Genomic DNA, 22,723 nt, shown 5'->3' with positions numbered 1-22,723 from the left:
CACCACATAGCCCACTGAATATTGCACACAAAATTAATCATCATACGTGTAAATTATATGTATATAGATAGATTCTTTTTTAAAAAACTTACAAAGATGCTTAACCTTGATGCTTATCTGTTTCTCTCATCTTCAGCTGAGTTTTTGAAGTTTGAGACATGCTTCTCAAAGTTTCTTAGTTCATTCTTTTCTAATTGATGTTATTCCTTTGAATGCTTTCCTTCAGACCCCTGTGACATAACCAAACTTCTAGTTTTGGATCTGAGACTACCACTAGGATATTTATGTAGATGGAATTTCATGGAAATCCTGACCTATTAGCTTTACTAGAATGGTGAAAATAATGGGAGATGGACAGCACCAGATACTTTTATTCAGCAGTGTAATCCAAGGAAAAAGACAATGTGAAATGACATATTCTTTCTTTTTGGTATATTATTCGTCATTGTCCATCAATTACAGCCAGAAATTGGATGCAAAATTGAGAAATATTTGATTTTAAGAGACATTTGAATATGGGAGAACTTGAAATAAATGCCACAGAAATTGGACATTGGATGAAATATTCTAAGTAATGGCACCATCTAAAGGCATAAATCAAACCTGCATTACCTATTGATTCTTGTTCTCTGCACAGAAGGAAGAGCATTTTTGGCATAATAAAAAGTGAAACTTTACAAACTATAACAGTTGGTAGAAAATATGACAATTGATGTTTACATGTTTATAAATTACTGCTCTTTTTCCTCATCTCTGTGAAAATAGATAATTAATAATGTTTAAAAGTATTACAAGGCACTGTGAAAAGCCTGTGAAATAAATACATGGATACAAGAGTGTTTCTGAATCTAAATTCTCAAAATCTAGTAGAGAAAAATGAACAATAAACTGTTAGGTTTTATACACTAAATTTTATGAAACATATGTAGACAAGATACCATAGGATCACTGGAAGAAGATTCTTAATTCCACCTGGGACACTGGGAAACATCTTCACTGTTCCCAGAGAAAATGACATTTTATTTGGTTTTTGAAAGAGAAGTAATTTCCAGACAAAGAAGAGACAGACACGTTTGTCATAAAGCAAAAGTGTGAAGGCATCAAGGCCTGACCAAGCAGAGGTGTTGAGGGAGTTGCAGCAAGTTCAGTATGACTATAGAGCCGATTTCCTGGTTTAAAGTTTCAGAAAAAGAGGATGTAAAGTCAGGTGGGGCCTCTCTGTATCTGATACCTTTTAATCATACTAACCAGTTCAAATTTAATCTTTGAGTCATTGGCAAGCTACAGATATGTTTAATAGCTTTACTGTGTTTTAAATTAGCACATGCTCACTTAAAAAATTAGAACATTCATAACATATACTTAAGAAAATCATCAACTTTCTAAACACCCAGGGAAAACTACTAGTAATGCTACCAGTTTTTCCAGACTTTTCTGTATAAACACACACACACACACAAATACCCACATACAAGAATAAAAATCATGTGTTTTGTCTCTAGCTTTTTCTACTTATAAACATATTGAATATATATCTCCAATTTAGAGAATAGAGTTATACATTATTATTTCCTAAAAGATATGTGGTACCCTATAAGTACATTAAGCTTATTACCAATTGTGTAAATCCTTAAGAAGAGCAATGACATTATCTAATTTTATTTTTAGAGAGATGACTGAGAAGAATGTGGAAGATCTGTTTAGGTGAGTGAGAAAATGGTGGTAGAACCACCGATTTGGTTGTTATGAGAATATAGTAGATAACTGAAGATGAGGACTGGGAGTAATGTACAAACCAGGAAATTAGAGAAGAGACGCTAAATCTGTGAGATATATCAAAGGCAGAATTCACCCTCCTTGAACCTAATTGATTCAGTAAAGAGTTATATGGCAGGCCTGGGTTATTCAAACCCTGACCATTCAAGGCAAGAGCACATCTTCAGGACTGACCCTTGGTCAGCTCTTAGGGAATAACCTCTGAGCTCTTGAAATGTTCTGCCTAAGAGGGATGTTTCCGTTTGCCTGAGGCCCTATGCTTTTGCTGATGCTGGGTGGGCGTGGCGAGGGGGACCGTGTACTGGACTGAAAGGAGCTGCATTGTTATACCTGACTGACCCCCAGTAAAAACTCTGGATGCCATGGCTTGAGTGAGCTTTTATTGTTAGCCACACTTTGCACAATGTTGTCACACGCTGCTGGGAGAATTAAGTGTGTTCTGTGCTATATCACTGGAAAAAGAAGCTTGGAAATGTGCTTTTTGTTTCTCCTGGACTTCACTCAGGTGCATTTACCTTTGCTGATTTTAATCTGTATCATTTTACTGTGATAAACTACAACCAAGAGTATAATCGCTTTTCTGAGTCCTATGTGTCATTTTAGCAAGTCGTGGAGCCTGTGAGTGATCTTGGAGACCCTGAGATGAGGGTGACAGTTCAGAATCATTTATCTTGGGAAACAAAGGGAAATAACTAAAATAGCATTAACTAAAATGGAGATCACATAAGAAATAGAAAATGTAGTTTATGAAAACCAGGATAAAGAATTCAGTATTTCCCCGGGCCACTTTTAACATTGAACCACTCAAAGAAGGAGATTCTGGAAAATGTAGCTCCAGCTTAATCAAAAAGACAGTTCAATCCACACAGACATTCTGACCAGCAATGAGTATGGGTGGCCCACAGTGGAGCTGGTCATGTTCTGTTTTTTGATTTGGGTGGTGATTTCATAGTTGTATTCACTTTGAAAGAATTCACTAGTCCCTATACTGATGATCTGAGCCCTTTTCCCTAAATATACTTCCAATAAATAGCCATTTTTAAGAAGAAAAAAAAAAAGCAGTATTAACCAGGGTAAGTTTAAATTGCTAAAGGAGAAGAAGCATAATACTCAAAAGAAAATGAATAAATTAAAAAATTTTGATTATATACTATATAATACATGTAATTACACATCAGATCAAGATGTAGAACATTTCTATCACTCCATAAATTTTCCCAAGGCCCCTCCCTAGTTACTATCATCACTAGAGGTATTTTTGACCTCTATTTTTTTACTTCTATTCACACAGATAAGTTTAGAATCATGCACTGTATACTCTTTATGACCACTTTCTCTTGCTCAACATTATGTCCAAGAGAGTCATCCATATTTTTATGTGTATGGGTAACTTGTTCCTTTTTATTGCTGAGTGCTATTTGATTGTAAGAGTAAGATAAGAAATCTTGTGTCAGGCTGAATAGTGGCCTCCCAATGATGTCCATATTCTAATACCTAGAACCTGTGTTATGTTATTTTACATTTAAATGAGACTTTGCAGATGTGAGGCTTCGCTGGTAGCTCAGAGGGTAAAGCGTCTGCCTGCAGTGTGGGAGACCGGGGTTCGATCCCTGGGTCGGGAAGATCCCCTGGAGAAGGAAATGGCAACCCACTCCAGTATCCTTGCGTGGAAAAACCCCATGGACAGAGGAGCCTTGTGGGCTGCAGTCCATGGGGTCGCAAAAGAGTCGGGCACCACTGAGCAACTAACACTTGTGACTTGCAGATGTGATTCAGGATCTTGAGTGGAGAGATTATTCTGTATTATTCTGGTGGGTTAAGTGTAATCACAGAGATCCTTAGCAAAGTGGGAGTTTAAAATAAAGACAAGTTAATGTGATGGGAGCAAAGATTGAAGAGCCAAAAGCTAAAGAATGTCATAGCCTCTGGAAGCTGATTCTTTTCTGGAACCCCCAGAAGGAACCAGAATACTGACACCTGGATTATAGCCCTAAATATCTCATTTTGAAGTCCTGACTTCTAGAATTGTAAGAAAATAAATTTGTAATTTTTAAGTCACTCAGATTTGGTAATTTGTTGTGATATTGACACAATGATTTTATCCATTCTTCTGTTAATGGACATTAAGACTTGTTCAACTTTGGGATAATAATAATAATGCTATGAACATTTTGCACAAATGTTTTTATGGAAAAATGTACTTATTTTTGATATGGAAGAATAGGAATGGTATATCTGGGTCATAAAATAGTTGTATGATTATTAGAAACATAATTGTACAAAGTGGTTTTACCATTTTACACTCTCACCAGTTGTTCCACATCTCCATGAATATCTGATAGTTTTAGGGTTTTAAAAAACTTTACATATTTTGATAGATGTGTAGTGGTATCTCTTTGTCATTTTAACTTGCATTTCTCTGACAGCTAATGCTTTTGAACTTTTTCCTTTGTGTATTGACTGTTTGGCTATCATTTTGAGATTTTGATGCAAACCAAAGGCTGCCTAGAAGGAAAGTCCACATATAAATGGAAAACATCTTCCGCATGGTTTCAGGGATTCACAGAACATCAACGCCCTTCTTCCCCTGGACTCTTGACCAATACCTGACCATGTTGCCAGGCTGATGCTGCTCTTTCCAGCTTCACCTGCCCTCATCCTGCCTCACACTCTGTGTCCTAGCAAACTTGATTGCCTTGCTGTGTCTTGCCTGATTTGGCTATATCTTATCTCTGTTCCTTTGAAATGCCCCTCCTCCTTCAGATCCCAGTCTCCAAAGCCCTACTCTCCATGTTATCTTTAGTTCCCTGATTTCCTCCCCTAGGAAGTTTTCCTTGATCCCTCTAATTTCTTCTTTACCAGCTCTCTCCTAATGCCCCATCCCTTTGTTATCAAACTTACTATATTCTATAATTACCTTTTGTAATTACCTCCACATTTTGAACACCTTGAAGTTAGTGACTCTGTCATAGTTATATGTTAAAAAGAGTATAAAACTTATGGGTGACACTCAAACATTTGTTGAATGAATGACTAAAAGGCAAAATAATGTAACTTAAAAAGATCATATTGCCAATAGTTATTCCTTATGAGATTCTGAATATCCAGAATTCAATGAGTAGTTTCATTGATGTAGTCTAAAAATTCTTAAAAAAGAAAATCTCAGACAGTTTAGGAGAATAAAGGGGAGCTGTCTTGTGACAAATTAATTGTAATAATTTAATTTAATTTTGTATTTGATATTAAGACATCTCTGCCCTTTTATGTTTTTATAGAAATCCCTTCATATTTGCATATGGTCCTTATCACAAAGAAATATAATTTTCTTTTGAGATGTATGTTTGTCTCTGGATTATATTAACTCCATCAGTCAGTTTTCAAGTTGGTTTTTGGTTTCTTAATGGTACAAGCTAGGTGTTCAGTAAATCCTTGTTACCTGGGATTTTTTTTGGTGGTGGCAGATTATTGGTCAGATAATACCTGAGCAGGCTCTCTCCTGACAAATGTTACCATCTGACCTTAACACTTGGACAGCTCTGTTTTGTTCCCCAAAAGTCAGTAGACAAACAAAAGACAGCAATATGTCAGGGCCTCATCTTCCCAGTGTGAGTGCTCAGTCACATCCGACTCTGTGATCCCACGGACCGCAGCCGACCAGGCTCCTCTGTTCACGGAATTTTCCCAGCACGAATACTGGAGTGGGTTGCCATTTACTCCTCCAAGGGATCTCACCAACCCAGGGGTCGAACCCACATCTCCTGCATTGCAAGCAGTTTCTTCACCTGCTGAACCATTAGGGGAGGCCCGTCTTAGAGAGCAGGGCAATTCCACTGCCAGCTGTTGAGCTTGTGCCATTTTCATGGAAAGTAAAGGTTACTCCCCACTCGTGGTGAATGTCACCTTCTCCCAAACCAGGAAGAGAGTGGCCTGCTGCGCACTGTCCTACCCAAGGAAAAACATGCTTTCAAAATAAAAATTCCAACTAGGGTTCACGCACAGGAATTTCTTGAACACCCTTCTCTGCACCAAGACACAGATGACTTTATCCATTTACTCATCTACTGAATGATATGTATGGAAGACTTTATCACAAATCCTCAGTTGAGCTCAGCAGGAGAGCACATTGAAAGATGCATATATGGCTTTTGAGACATATACTAATAACTACTATGCAAATAACTGATTGAAATAATTTCCTTTCATGTAGCCTTACTCTCTTTATTGCTGATAACTTTACTTTGAGAGTTAGCAAAAAGAAAAACTTCAAACTAAGCAAGATCTGAATTTATCATTTACTTTTTTTCGGACACATCCTCATTATTTTTCTTGTCCTGCAAATGTCAGAATACAATTGTTCTATTCTCATATGTTTGCTCCAGGAGGAATTCTCTTTCCACCTTTGGTTCTTTAGTGCTTTGGCCCATTACTTGCATTGACTTTGCTACTGTTTTCTTCCATCATCTTGCTCTGAAAGACTCGCTTCTCTCCTTGAATAGCTCTTTTCCCTACCACGTTGGAACCACTGAGCTAGCTCGCTATATCTGGAGGAGATGCTTTTAAAAGGCTCATTTATTAAATCTGTTCTGCCATTTCTAGATGAAAAGTGTGACTGGGTTAAAGAATTTAAAGTAGGCCACCCAGCAATATTTTTGCCAATCCAAGGCAATTTCCAAACATTTTTGACAGCAAAATTGAGCATTAAAAAATAAAAAATAAACCTCTTAATGCTCAGCGTTGGCAGAGTGTAAATGCTAAATGGGGATATGAGAAAGAATTTGTCATAATTCTCCTACTCAAAGTTGCTAGAGTGAACTCCTGTTGTCATTAACGATATTTTTCCTAAATTTTGACCTAACAAAATAACTAAGGCAGAATCTTGATGTATCCTAAAAACCTATAACAAAACATTAAGTTTAAAATAAAAATATAGTTTAGCTGTCTTATCAATCACAAATCAATCAATTTATCCTTGAATTCACAAAATATTGAGTGAAAAGAACTGTTTCTAAACACATAACACGTTGAATCATTCTTACATAATACATAAGGTGCTTACTGAGTGCCTAATTTAGTTTAGGCACTTTGATGAGTGCACATAAATGATGGAGCTCCCCGTGTGCCCCAATCAGTACATCAAGATAAATAATTTAAGAAGTGTTATAATATTTGAGGTATGTTCTGTTAATAAGAAACATTATGGTTATTAGTATTCTTCTCCTCCTGCATAAAACTTTTCAGAAAATATTTTGATTCATAATTATTGCCAAGCATAAAATCAACACATAGTGTGTTTAGAAATTATTTTGTAGGGTTCCTCTAAAAATAAAGCAATATGGAATAATAATATAGGGTCATTTTTCTGGAAAGCCTTGATATGCAAAGTGGGATTTCAACTTGAAGACCAAAAGCAGGAAAGGTGAGAGGAATGACAGGTGTGTATCCTGGTTGTGATAGCTCCCTGACATTGTGAGAGGCACAGGATTGCAAGTGATACAGGGCATAATTGTGATGAACAGTTTTTTCATACTTGTATGTTGCACAGACAAACTCACTCGATCCTTGGGTACCTAATGATAGATGTTTTACATATTGTTCAGTTAAGAGCCTGGCTTGAAACATGAGAACAGCTACCTAGTTTAGATTACTGTTTCAATGGAAAAATCTAACTTAACCTTTTTGGTACTTGGTTTTCCATCAGTAAAATAAATGAAATTATGTTTAGCAACTTTAAAAGTCTGGTCCAATCTTCAGTAAACTAGAAGATATACAAATATGTACACAGACATTTAATCATATGAACAAATTTATGTGTCAGGACATTTTAATCTGACTATTGCCAAGCTGGACAACACTGTCCTTTTACTTCTGTTATATTCATGGATGTGTTTACTGCATAACTGAAGTTGTCGTTCAGTTGCTCAGTTGTGTCTGACTCTTTGCAACCCCATGAACTGCAAAATGCCAGGCTTCCCTGTCCTTCACCATCTCCTGGAGTTTGCTCAAACTCATGTTCATTGAGTCGATTATGCCATCCAACCATCTCATCCTCTGTTATCCCCTTCTCCTGCCTTCAGTCTTTCCCAGCATCAGGATTTTTCCAGTGAGTCTTTTCACATTAGGTGGCCAAAGTATTGGAGCTTCAGCATCAGTCCTTCCAAGGAACACCCAGGACTGATCTCCTTCAGGATGGACTGGTTGGATCTCCTTGCAGTCCAAGGGACTCTCAAGAGTCTTCTCCAACACCACAGTTCAAAAGCATCAGTTCTTCAGCACTCAGCCTTCTTTATGATTCAACTCTCACATCCATACATGACTACTGGAAAAACCATAGCTTTGACTATACAGACCTTTGTCAGCAAAGTAATATCTCTGTTTTGTAATACACTGTCTAGGCTTGTAATAGCTTTCCTTCCAAGGAGCAAGCATAACTGAGGAAAGGGATGCAAATTTTAAAGATAAACTTTATCATGAGCTATAGATGTAGATGCAGAGCTGCAAAAGGGAGCCAGAATTCTGTCTTCTCCCTCAGAACTAAATTTTAGCAAGCGTACGAAACTCTGGCTTCAAGCAAAATGTTTTTAGAGAACAGAATGACAAAGGCACAGAGAAGGAAATCTTTTCTTCTTTCCTCTGCTCACAACCTACCACTGTTCTGACCCACAAGGGCCCTTTGCTTTTGGAATATCTGGGAATAGCAACAAAGAAATACGCATCTCAACATGGCTCAAACAGTACACGAAGTTGATTGGCTTGTTGAACTACCTAGCAGAGTAGACAGAATCTTCTTCCCTCGCTATTTTTCAGTCTTGTTAATGCAGTCCTGACCTCACTTTGGCAGGATCTTCCTTCATCACTGTGAGCTGGCTGGCAGCTGAGGACAGGTGGGGTACAACATGCTCTACAGAAAATCTCTTCCTTGTCTTCCAATAGAAGAAGAAAGAGGCTTTTCTTTCACAGAAGTCATGGCAAATGTTACCCAGTATCTCACTGATTCTGACTGGGTTACATGCCAGTTTCTGAACCAATCCCTGTGGGCAAGGATTTGGGACTCACAGAAACCTCTTAGCCAATTGGGGTCCATACCTGAAGTTTGAGGACAAGGGGAAAATCCCTTCGGAAGCTTTCTGACTAAAAGTGGGAGGAGGGTGGATTTCCTAAAGTGCAGTTAGGGTAGGATATATGAAGGAAGGAAGGGAGATGCTGCTGACAGCTCCAAAGGTTTCCACTTTAACTTCCTTTATGTGGGCTTTGGTGTCCTTCTGCAATGACCACTAAGAGATTTTCCCAAGGAACATGCAAAAATGGAAGTTAGAGAAGGAAAGAAGAAACTCTAACACCATTTCATGGTGACTGTAGCTGACACACTTTTTTGTGGGCATGTTAGAGACAAACTTTGTGAATTTCAAGGAGTAAAAAAGATACAGTTTTGGCCTCTGCAGTGGTTGGACTTGTGGTGAGAAACTTAAATCCTCCAAACAGGAGACTGTTATCTTCAAAGCCTGCATTATAGGCTAAATAAAAACAATCACTTTTTTTCCCTCACACTTTTTCATTATCTCCCCCAGAGTTCCATGGTACTTCCTACTTGATGTTCCCTGTCTAATAAAAATACAACACTAACACAAATGCAGTCACATACATAATTTAAATTTTCTAGTAGTCTCATTAGAAAGGTAGAAAGAAGATACAGTTAATTTTAATAATATACTTGATTTAACCAAAAATATTCAAAATAATATCCTTTGAATATAAAATCAGTCTAAAAATATTATTAAGAAATTTTAATTTTCTTTTTTAAAAAAATGTTTATACTAAGTCTTTGAACTCCATCATGTAGCAACATTACAAATTCTGAATAGGCATCTATGGTTAGTATATGAGACTGTGTAATTCCATATTCTAGTCATATGAAAGTATTTCCTCTTCCCTGATATTTTCATTTTTTTCTTTAACTTCTTTACTTCTTATATGCAGTTTTCTGGCTTGAAATACATTTTCCTCCTTCTCTCTGCTCCCGATCCTAGCCTCACTTCACCGATCTTGGTAAAAAAAAAAAAAACACCCTTTAGGGCTGTGCTTGGCTATCAGTGCATCCTTAGAAAGCCTTCCCTAAGCTCCCCTAGGGCCCTGTGCATATCCTCATCATCCACAGATTAACAAGTATCAAGAGTTTTGCACTCAACAAACCAAAGATCTAGTAAGAAAGAATAGAAATAGATCATGATCCTCTTGAGGCCAAAGACTGTGTCTTATTCATTATTGTATGCACTGGAGTCAGTCAGTGCCTGGAGCAGAGTGAAGACAGTAAATATTAATAGGATGAAGATAAGAGGAAAGAATCACACCTTTAAACTAGCTTGAACTCTCACCCAAAGTTTAACTTTTCGGCAGCATCAGGCGTTTCTATGAGATAGTCTTTCCTTGGTGGTGAACAAAGTGAAATCTGCCAATCAATATCTGTCCTTCCCCAGTTCATGAGCGGGTTACATGAATATAAACACACTTCAGGTAATCTTTGTCAGTTTCCTGTATAAGAGTGTTTTAAAATATTTATACCTAGGAATGTGAGGAATCACTAAATCTAAAATATTTTTTTTGTTATATGACAGGCACTGTGCTAAGCATTTCACTTTGCATTGTATGAACTGATGTCAGCACATCCTAAATATTACTTCAAAGATTTTTTTTTTAAATCTCCAGTTACAGTGAAATCCATCATAATGTTAGGATTACAAGCAACCTGGGTTTATATTCCAGCCTCAGTCTTACTAGCTATTTAAGTATACCCAAGATTCTTAATGTCATAGTTTATTGTTCAGAAGTATTAACTGCCCTCCACCTCTAATTTTAGACTATCTCAAATACCTAAAATTTTGACCTCTCATAAAATATTAGAAAATTGGAGAATATCAGTCATAGAAGATATTCTTGGGATATGGAAGAGGTCACAATATTAACATGGGTTTTGAGTCAGATACAATTTAAACCCATTCAATAAACATTTAAGTGTTCTCTGGGGGTCGCTCTGCTGAGCATGAGGATTGTGAAGATAAATTTAAGAGAGTTTCTTTTTTTTGGCTTTTAAATTGTGCTTTCATTTCTACAGTCAGTTATTATACAGTAAGATCAAGTATAAATTTTCACTGTATATCCAGAAAATAAACAACAACACACATTTATACAGATTTAGCCCAACAGGTTATTCCCTTTAAAAAAAAAAAAGTTTTGAATGTAGTTAAAGCTAATTTATCTTCAGCATAAAAATTTGGAGGTATAAGCAAACTTAAGATATTACAAGTTGCAAATTAATGTACATTTCCAAATGTACACAGTGTAGCATTTTAAACAAAGTAAATGGTCTCATTTCAGTTTTCATTGTTAACCATAATCCACATCCCAATCTTGAATTAAAACGTCACAATATATAAAACTACTGAGAATTCTATATACAAATATAATTTATAGACATCTGATTTCAAATATAAATACATAAACGGTCATGACTATGCATTTACAACAGCCTATTTTTCTATTGTAATTTTTATTTAAAACAAAAAAATCTCAACACACATCCAACTGCTGTGACAGGGACTATGATCTTGTGCATTTAAAACTCACTTTGTGGAGTGTAAAGCATCACACCAGGTATTTTTGGAATGAATATTATTGAGTTGGCCAAAGAGTTCATTTAGGTTTTTCTGTAGCATATTACAGAAAAATCTGAGCGAACTGTTTGGTCAAACTAATACTAAGATCCTAAGGCTCCCATATAAATATCCCCATTATAACATGGTAACAAAACTAGTTAGCTTCATAGTGTATCTGGGAGGCAATGAGGCAGAGAGTTGGAGGTTAGTGCTAGTTTAAGAAGGCCCACAGAATGTACTTGAAAGTAACCGATAAATTAGGGTATTTTAACAATCCCTATTGCAAGTGTAACACTGACCCTGCTAGTGAGACTTTAAAGGCAACCAAGACAGGACATGTGTTTGACCTCCGGATGCGTGAATCCTGCCCTCCCCTCAGCCCCCATCATCTTAACAGACCAACAGGGCGTGTGCAGCAACAGGGTGAGAACAGGCCAGCAGAGCAATTTCTTATATGTACAAAGACCATTCGGACCAAACCGAGGAACACTGCTCTGCCAATAGTTTCAAAATTTCTTACCGCCCTTGAGCAACTGAAAGTTTTTCTAAACAGGTAGTATTCAACATGGAATCTATACTGGAGAGCATGTGTATGTAAAAGATAAACTGCTATGAAACATTCTAATGTGAGTATTTTCCCTCCTTCCATTTATACGATTTAACAGGGTTCCATGGAGAATGGGGAAAAAAAAGGTCCTTACAAAGTGTACTTTGCTGTATTTAAAATATGCGTATTATTTAGACACATCCAAGAAGGTTACCTGGTGTAGTCATGTTTCTTCTACGGCTTCTTAAATCGCTAAGGTAGTATGTGATAACCATCGCTTCTGATAATCAGTCTTCAGTGACAGCAAAGAGGCCAAGCCCTTCCTCTGCTATTTACTATCGATGTGATCTTGAGTAATTCCTATTTCTAAACCTCAGTTTCTCTACTGTCAAATTAGGACATTACCTGTCCCTGACAGGGTTTTGTGAGGATTAAATGAAATGGTATATGTAGCAGGCAGGGCCTGTTGCATGCTAGAGAGAAAAATACTAGTTTTTCTTTCCTATCTTTGTTTCTTTTCTCATGAGAATACTCTCACAGTTCAGCTCTTTATGTATCTCATGAAGACTAAGCAAAATTAAATTTCCTCGCAGTACCTCACAAGAGAAGAGAATTAATTTAAAAAGATGCTTTGGGAGAATTACTTAAGTACACTCAACTGTAATTATAGAATTCAAATCCTAAGTAAATAAAAACAATTTAATCAAAATTAAGTTGTATAATGGGATCGGAAATAGCTCCATCACACTGTGAGGACAGTTGTTTCATTTAGACTTCATGGTATTGCTTCCTGGGTATAGTTATTCTTGTCTCATCCTCTCTTTCAACCCTAGATACTTGAGATAGAACAAAATTTGTCACTTCAAAAACTCATTTATAAACTGTTGAGTGCTTTTCTCCAAATTGTGACAGTTATTATTAACTTACTCAGTATTCGTGTTCAATCCTTTTTCTATGCTTTACTCTAGAGGATAGAGAAATAAACATTTCCTATCTTTCTTTGCAGCTGGAGGAGGCCAAGGGGCATGGTCCTGTCCAATGAGATATTAGGGGAAGTGTCCTGAGGAGAATTTTGTTGTTCTGTAGAATGGGCCATTCTTTCTCCATTTCCTTCACTGAATGTAATTCTCATCTCTGAGGTTCCCATAATCATCTTAAACCAAAAAGAAATGGACTGTACAGGAGAGAAAAAGGACTCAGCTCTTTTCTTGATATTGTGGGATGATCTTCTAAATATTTAAAGATAATCATCACCTGGGCAGTAATCATTCAATTGAAATAGAGGATGGCAGTTCCCCAGACCTTACAAGCCACTGAGCGTTAGCCCTGAAATCACTTTTACACAATTACAGCAAATTTCAACTGCACCTCTGAACCTCTTAACCAACTCTTAGGTAGACTCTTGCTTGCAGCCAAAAGTATTCTTAATAGAAACAAATGCACTGTCAGAATCAACAAATAACACAGCACTATGAAAAAAAAAATTAGGTAGCATCTATGTAGAATAGCTGCTGTTATTAAAATTAAAATGCCTTAAATGAACACATCCTCTGAGGAAGAAAAATTTGTTATCTTAAACGCCATTGCTTTGCAAATGTTTCTGAACTTTTAAGGGCTTTTCAAAAACCTCAAGTAAAAGTGAAGAGAGGATATCTGCTTTTCAACTGTGTCTTTATAATTAATAATCCTGTACTGTGTATTTTAGTATTTGTTAAGTGGGTGGATTTCATGAGTTTCCTTATCACAATAAAAATAATGAGTGTAATCCAAAGAAGTTAAATTCAGTCAACCATCTAGATAATAATCAGTGGATACTAATTACCTAAGAAAATAAAATCCAAATGTCATAATAGCTGTCCACAATTTCTCTCTGAATACCTTAGTCCTCTTTGTCATGAATATGCAACTTCAGCCAATATTCAGATTGGCTGCATGTTGCATAGATCAAATCCTTTTTTTCCAGTTTTACTGAGATACAGTTGACAGACAGTACTGTATACATTTAAGTTGTACAGTGTGATGATTGATCAAACTGGTTTTTAATAGCTAGGACCATTCTGTCTGCCTCTTTAGGAGTAGAGATGATGGTGTTGTGTGAGGAGCAAGACTCCAGAAAAAGACAGACTGGACATGGCTCCATCTCTAATTCTTTTGTTACTTGTCCTTGGGCATGTTTTCTCGACTCTTCTCATCCTCACATTTCCTTACTGGCAACCTAGAGATGATCATTTCTACCTGTTTGCTTTAAGTAAAGCTGTTTTGTTTTAAGCACAATAACAGTGCCTGTCTCATAGAAAGAACTCCATGAGTCTTGGTTTCATTTCACTTTCTAAATTTTTTTATTTTAATTTTTTTTGGAAAAAAAAGATTCTTATTGCTTTACAATTTTAAAAAGTTTCACATACTTGATTTCATAAAATCCCATAGTGACCCATTTTTTTCCCTACCTCTGCATTGCCTATCACCTTCCTCTTCCTTCTCCCCACGGGTAACCACTAGTTTGTTCTCTGTATCTGTGAGTCTATTTCTTTTTTATTTACTAGTTTGTTGTATGTTTTTTTTTAGATTCCACATATGAGTGGTATCATGTAACGCTGGTCTTTCTCTTTCTGACTTATTTCACTTAGCATAATGCCTCCAAGTCCTTCCATGTTACTGAAAATGGCAAAATTTCATTCTTTTTATGGTTGAATGATATTCCACTGTATGTAGAATACCACATATATATATATATATATAAAGAGAGTCATCAGGGAAATACAAATCAAAACCTCAGTAAGATATTATCTCATATCTGTCAGAATGGCTGTCACCAAAAATAACAAATGTTAGCAAGGTTGTGGAGAAAAGGAAACTAGGCCTAGTACACTGTTCATGGGAATGTAAAATAGTACAACCAGTGTCACTGTGGAAAACAGTGTGAAGTTTCCTCATGAAACTAAAATTAGAACGACCATATGACCCAGCACGTCCATTCCTGGGTATATGTCTAAAATATCTAAAAAGAAACCAAAATACTAATTTGAAAAGATACGTGCATCCTAATGTTTACAGCAACATTATTTATACTTGCCAAGGTTTTGAAGCAACCAGAGTATTCATCAACAGATGAATGGATAAAGAAGATATGGCATGTATTCATTTCAATTTGAATTTCAGTTTCTGGTGGCTATTCATGAATGTCTGCTGAACTGAATTGCAAGTACTTCAAAGTCTAGGTAAATAGAAACTTTCCCAAAGTCTTTTTTTTTTTCCTAATTAAAGTTTTTGCTTTATATTAGAGTATAGCCAATGAACAATGTTGTGGTAGTTTCAGGTGGACCGCAAAGGGACTCAGCCATACATATGCATGTATCCATTCTCCCCCAAGCTCCCTTTCCATCCAGTCTGCCACATAACATTGAGCAGAAATCCCTGTGTCTCAAAGCCTTTTTTGACATAACAATGCCACAGTGATCTCCTCTTTATAGCATTTAGTAACCATCTCCCTGGGCTTTCCACGTGGCTCTAGGGTTTAAAGAACCTGCCTGCCACTGCAGGCGACATAAGAAACGTGGGTTTGATCCCTGGATCAGGAAGATGCCCTAGAGGAGGTCATGGCAACCCTCTCCAGCATCCTTGCCTGGAGAATCCCATGGACAGAGGAGCCTGGTGGGCTAGAGTCCATAGGGCTGCAAAGACTCAGACATGACTGGAGCAAGTGAGCGCATGTTGGCTGCATCACCATCTCGCTAAGGGTACTGGCTCCTAGCCCATGTTGTATTGAGTACTACATTTTAGGGAATGTCCTCTGTTAAAGCATAAACTCTAACAAGTGATTATTACTTCTAGTGATTCCTATGCATCCTCCTGGTGTCCCTATTGTTTCTCCTTGTGCTTTTCACAGAGAACTTATTTTTGACAAAATTGCTGTGGGTGTAGGGACAGAGATCATGATTTTAAATATGCCGAAGTTGCCTACCTATATGTTTCAAATACAGAATATTTTCTATTTGAAGCAGCATGCAATATTTAAGGCCAAGTGCTTGTCAGAAGAAAACCACAAACTGTTTGTAAATTAGGCAATCTATTTTTTCCCCTGGAATAATAAAGCTGTGTTTTGATCAAGTATTGTCTTCATGGTTTCTGTAATAAGGTGTCAACCTGAACTCCTTGTAGAAGAATTGTCACTTAGGAAACAAATTTTAAATTGTTTGTAAATGGATAAATCTCCCTTAAATGACCTACAATTTTATATTTCATCCATCTTCAAATGAATAATTTTAAAAGATTATTTTTCCACTGACCTGGAGAAAATTAATCTGATGAAGAGACACTTCAGGTTTTCATTTTTTTCTGAAAAATGCTCACAGAAAACTCTAATTAGAGTTTTATATTTATTAACTCATTTTCTACAAGATTTTCCCTTTACCTAATGTTATTTCCAGTGTCATACGAAGGTGAAATTTCTTCAACACAATGTAAAAATAGCAACATTTTGGGAATATGACTATGTTATTTTATTCTTTAATGCTCAAGGACTATTTTTTTTTCTTTAAGGAAAAAGCTAGTAAAAGTCTAACAAAGTATAAGAATATAATTCTCACCAAAATCAAGCAGCATAATCCTAAGAGGAAATAAAGGAGGGAAATCATAAAATGGAAAAGTATCTAGATTGCATGCCACTTAGAAAATATATAGTATAAATTAATTTATATTAATGCATGTATGCAATATATATATCAATATAAGTCTTATTATAAGAATTATATAATTTAGGTAGACTCAATTAGGTCTTACTATTGTTGGCTTATTCAGGATGATAGCATTTTTCATAAGAATTAAACAACCAGTATTTTCCTTCCCTCTAGAGACTGACTAGCTTAAACCATTCATGAATTAGCATTTTTAAAATATTAAATACCAACCATATTAAACTTAGTAGCAGTTAACAGGGCTTCCCTGGTAGCTCAGTTGGTAAATAATCCGCCTGCAATGCAGAAGATCCTAGTTCAATTCCTGGATCGGGAAGATCTGCTGGAGATGGGATAGGCCACCCACTCCAGTATTCTTGGGCTTTCCTTGTGGCTCAGATGACAGAGAATCTGCCTGCAATGCGAGAGAGCTGAGTTCAATCGCTGGGTTGGGAAGATCCCCTGGAGAAGGGCATGGCAACCCACTCCAGTATTCTTGCCTAGAGAATCTCCATGGGCAGAGGAGCCTGGCAGACAACAGTCCATGGGGTCACAAAGAGTCGGACACGACTGAGCAACTAAGGACTGCACAGCGCAGCAGGTAACAATGCCAACGTGATCCCTTTTCTTTTTCACTGTTTTTCTTATGACTGCCTCACCCAAAATGTATAAGGCTATATTCAGGCCTTACTCTGACTGGTTCCTCTTGTTCTGCACATTCCAGATGTAGATAAAATGACCATCCCATCCAGAGGTTATCCTTCACAGCAAGATGATTGGCTGAAGATTACTGGAATCAAACAATAGACTAAACCTCAATTTAGAAAACCATTAACTTTATTTTTTTTAATATAAATTTATTTGTTTTAATTAGAGGCTAATTACAGAAAACCATTAACTTTAGTATGAATCTATTTTAAACAGGCTACAAAATGATATAAAAATTTAATTAGACAACATTAGCAATCTTTCTTCACTAGGAACTGTGTTGTTTAACCATAGCCATGAGTGGGTAAGCCATTGCTTCTGTTCTCTGTCTGTGTATTTTCTCTTTATCAGCTGTCACTCATGTCTGTGCTGTTCTCAGCTCTTCTTTGGGTCTGGGGGTGGTCCTTGCATCTTTTTGTACAGCTCAGCCTCTTGCAGATTCCTCTATTTGAAAAGCTCAGTCACTAAAGTACGGACTTTCATAACCCGTGTCTGGCTATCCCTGTTCTATTTGCTGCTTGTACAGTCTGTAGGTGATGGAAGTGCAGATCTCCTCACACTTTATCTGAGTCCTGGGTCCCTCTCTGGGAAGGTCTGTCTCTGAAATGCCTCATTCTCTGAAGTAATGGATGTTTTTGAGACTCCTTATATCTTGGAAGTGTGAAAACATTGTTGCTGCCCTTCATGTCTGTATGAAACTTAACTTCCACTGGTAAAAGTACACAATAATTGTCAAATAATAAATTAAATATATAGTACAGTAGAGAATGATGGATACTTGAGAGAAAAAAGCATAGAAAGTCAATGGGTCAGACCATGGTGGAAAATTGTTAGAAATGTTAAGAGAGGAGTGAGGGAAATGTCACACCCTGACTGAGCACAGTTAATCTATGACAAAAAAGGCAAAAATACATAATGGGGAAAAAACAGTATCTCCAAAAAGCATTGTTGCAAAACTGGACAGCTACATGTAAAAGAGTGCAATTAGAACATTCTCTAATACTGTGTACAAAAATAAACCTCAAATAGGTTAAATACCTAAATGTAAGTCCTATAACCATAAAAGGCAAACAAAACACTCCCTGGCATGACTTGGAGCAATAATTTTTTGGATCTATGTCCTAAAACAAATAAAACAAAAGCAAAACTAAATGGGATCTAATTGAAATTAAAGCTTTTGAACTGTAAAAGAAAACATTGACAAAATGAAAAGACAACCTACTGAATGGGGGAAAATAGATATTTGCAAATGCTATGACAGATTAGGGGTTAATATCCAAAATATATAAACAGTTTATAAAACTCGGTACCAAACAAAAATCCAGTTGAAAAATGGGCAGAAGACCTGAATAGACATTCTTCCAAAGAAGACATACAGATGGCTAACAGGCATATGAAAAGATGCTCAACATCACTCATTATCAGTGAAATGCAAATCAAAACAGAACTGAGATATCATCTCACACATGTCAGAATGGCTGTCTTCAAAAAGAACAAATTACAAATGTCAGCAAAAATGTGGAGAAAAGTGGACTCTAGTACACCATAATTTTACTGGAAATGTAAATTGGTGCAGCCACTATGGAAAACAGTATGGGTATTCATCAATTAAAAAAAAAAAAACTATGATTCTGTAATGCCACTCCTGAGTATATATCCAAAGAAAATGAAAGCACTAATTCGAAAAAAGACGCTTACTCCTTGGAAGGAAAGTTCTGACCAACTTGGACAGCATATTGAAAAACAGAGACATTACTTTGCCAACAAAGGTCTGTCTGGTCAAGGCTATGGTTTTTCCAGTGGTCATGTATGGATGTGAGAGCTGGACTGTGAAGAAAGATGAGCGCCGAAAAATTGATGCTTTTGAACTGCGGTGTTGGAGAAGACTCTTGAGAGTCCCTTGGACTGCAAGGAGATCCAACCAGTCCATCCTAAAGGAGATCAGTCCTGGGTGTTCACTGGAAGGATGATGCTGAAGCTGAAACTTCAATACTTTGGCCACCTGATGCGAAGAGTTGACTCATTGGAAAAGACCCTGATGCTGGGAGGGGTTGGGGGCAGGAGGAGAAGGGGATGACAGAGGATGTGATGGCTGGATGGCATCACCGACTCAATGGACATGAGTTTGAGTAAACTCCGGGAGTTTGTGATGGACAGGGAGGCCTGGCGTGCTGCGATTCATGGGGTCACAAAGAGTCAGACACGACTGAGCGACTGAACTGAACTGAACTGAATATTCCATTATGTGCGTGTGTGTGTGTGTGTACCACATCCTCTTTATACATCATCTGTTGATGGACACTTGGGTCCCTTCCATATCTTGGCCATTGTAAACAGTGCTTCTGTGGACACTGGGCTGCACATATTTTTTCGAATTAGTGCTTTCATTTTCCTTGGCTGTATACTCAGTAGGGGCATTGTCTTTCCCAGTGTTTCCTGGAACTCTGGTCAAAATTTGGAATCAATCTGCTTAAAAATCCCGGTAAGAAAAAAAAAATCCTGGTAAGAAATCTTCCCCCCTCTGCAATGGGATGACTTGATCCACTTTTTAAAGGTGTAGTTTTATTCCATAGAGAATATGTAAATATGTAGTCTTATTCCATAAAGAAAGCAAAACAAAGGTACTCAGAACTGAGGTACTAAGTACTTGCATCCCCTGATGCAAGCTGGATTCTGGTATTGAAAGAAAATAGGTGAAAAAATAATTATATGCTGAAACCTGGTACTCTCAGATGTCTTGCCCTACTGGGTTCCCAGAATCCTGCCATCCCATCTCTCCCAAGACCTGGAAAGCCCTTCTCTGAGGACTCTGACCAACCAAACAGGAAAAGTTTTTAGTGCATGTAAATTAGTGATTCAAGGATCATATAGTGCTTCTCTCCTTTAGGCTTCCTTCTCATTTTATATAATGAGCACATGTTTATTCTTCTTTCATCATAAACATTAACATTCGCTGAGGAAATACTTGTGCTGGGCACTATTCTGGGCAACTTAAATTCATTGTCTTTTAAAATTTTCACAGTAATCGTATAAGTTAGAAATAGTAACTAAATAGTAACATTTAATAACTAAGGGAAGTGTCCTAGAGATTAAATAAATTGTTCAACACTTAATAACTAATAAATGGTAGCATTAGATTTGAACCCAGTCTATTTGGCTCTATGCCTGTGTTTCTACTTATACCCTAAAAATGTCTCAAATAAGTTTGAAACTTATTTTTAAGAAAATCCCTCAAATTGTTCATTCTCTTTATTCTCATACATTATACCCATGTAGACTAAAAAAATATTCACAACCTAAGTGTTGGGAGTTATGTTTTACTCAGTGAGAATTTTTAGGACTTCATGCCTGAGAGGGAACATCTCACATAACCGTGAGATAATTCTCCAAGGAGGTGAGTGGGGGGAGCCAGTTTATACAGAAGTTTTACAACAAAGGGCAGGTAGTCTGAATATCAAAAGATTATTGTTAATTAAAGTAAAGCAGATATCCCTAAAGAATTTAGCACATTTCTGTGTATGGGAAGATTTAAGAGTCTCAGTTCAGTTCAGTTCAGTTCAGTCACTCAGTCGTGTCCGACTCTTTGTGACCCTATGATCACAGCACACCGGGCCTCCCTGTCAATCACCAAATCCCAGAGTCCACCCAAACCCATGTCCATTGAGTCGGTGATGCCATCCAACCATCTCATCTTCTGTCGTCCCCTTCTCCTCCTGCCTTCAATCTTTCCCAGCATCAGGGTCTTTTCCAATGAGTCAGCCCTTTGCATCAGGTGGCCGAAGTATTAGAGTTTCAGCTTCATCATCAGTCCTTCCAATGAACACCCAGGACTGATCTCCTTTGGGGTGGACTGGTTGGATCTCCTTGCAGTCCAAGGGACTCTCATGAGTCTTCTCCAACACAACAGTTCAAAAACATCAATTCTTCAGCCCTCAGCTTTCTTTATAGTCGAAGTCTCACATCCATACATGACCACTGGAAAAACCATAGCCTTAACTAGACGAACCTTTGTTGACAAATTAATGTCTCTGCTTTTTAATATGCTGTCTAGGTTGGTCATAACTTTCCTTCCAAGGAGTAAGTGTCTTTTAATTTCATGGCTGCAGTCACAATCTGCCCTGATTTTGGAGCCCAGAAAAATAGTCAGCCATCGTTTCCACTGTTTCCCCATCTATTTGCCATGAAGTGATGGGACCAGATGCCATGATCTTAGTTTTCTGAATGTTGAGCTTTAAGCCAACTTTTTCACTCTCCTCTTTCACTTTCATCAAGAGGCTCTTTAGTTCTTCTTCACTTTCTGCCATAAGGGTGGTGTCATCTGCATATCTGAGGTTAGTGATATTTCTCCTGGCAGTCTTGATTCCAGTTTGTGCTTCTTCCAGCCTAGCATTTCTCATGATGTACTCTGCATAGAAGTTAAATAAGTAGGGTGATAATACACAACCTTGACGTACTCCTTTTCCTATTTGGAACCAGTCTATTGTTCCATGCCCAGTTCGAACTGTTGTTTCCTGACCTGCATACAGATTTCTCAAGAGGCAGGTCAGAGGTCTGGTATTCCCATCTCTTGAAGTATTTTCCACAGTTTACTGTGATCCACAGAGTCAAATGCTTTGGCATAGTCAATAAAGCAGAAGTAAATATTTTTTCTAGAACTCTCTTGCTTTTTCAATGATCCTGCAGATGTTGGAAATTTGATCTCTGGTTCCTCTGCCTTTTCTAAAACCAGCTTGAACACCTGGAAGTTCACGATTCACGTATTGCTGAAGTCTGGCTTGGAGAATTTTGAGCATTACTTTACTAGCGTGTGAGATGAGTGCAATTATGCAATAGTTTGAGCATTCTTTGGCATTGCCTTTCTTTGGGATTGGAATGAAAACTGACCTTTTCCAGTCCTGTGGCCTCTGCTGAGTTTTCCAAATTTGCTGGCATATTGAGTGCATCACTTTCACAGCATCATCTTTTAGGATTTGAAATAGCTCAACTGGAATTCCATCACCTCCACTAGCTTTGTTCATAGTGATGCTTCCTAAGGCCCTGGGCTCACTGTAATCAGTCCTCTGATATTTATCTTAGCTCACTGGGTCCAGTATCCTGTATTTTTACATCCAGAGTTTCTTCATGGCCTCCCTTACAGAGTGATTACAGTCTGACGGCTGCTAGGTGGCAGATATTCCTTCCTTCCTGAGTTCCCTCAGGACTCACTAGGTCGCCACCTGTGGGGCTGCAATCACTGGTGACTGTAACATCCTTGTTCACTGACATGGCAGCAAACATTGTTTTTCTCATCCCAATAGGCTTTAAATTACAGTCTAGAATGATTTCTTTTCTCTCCAGTTTCCATTTCATCATTTTGTTGTGTGTGTGTTTAT

The sequence above is a fragment of the Muntiacus reevesi genome, chromosome 16, assembly GCF_963930625.1.
Source record: "Muntiacus reevesi chromosome 16, mMunRee1.1, whole genome shotgun sequence".
NCBI classification, from domain to species: domain Eukaryota; kingdom Metazoa; phylum Chordata; class Mammalia; order Artiodactyla; family Cervidae; genus Muntiacus; species Muntiacus reevesi.
This window is presented reverse-complemented; position numbering follows the sequence as displayed.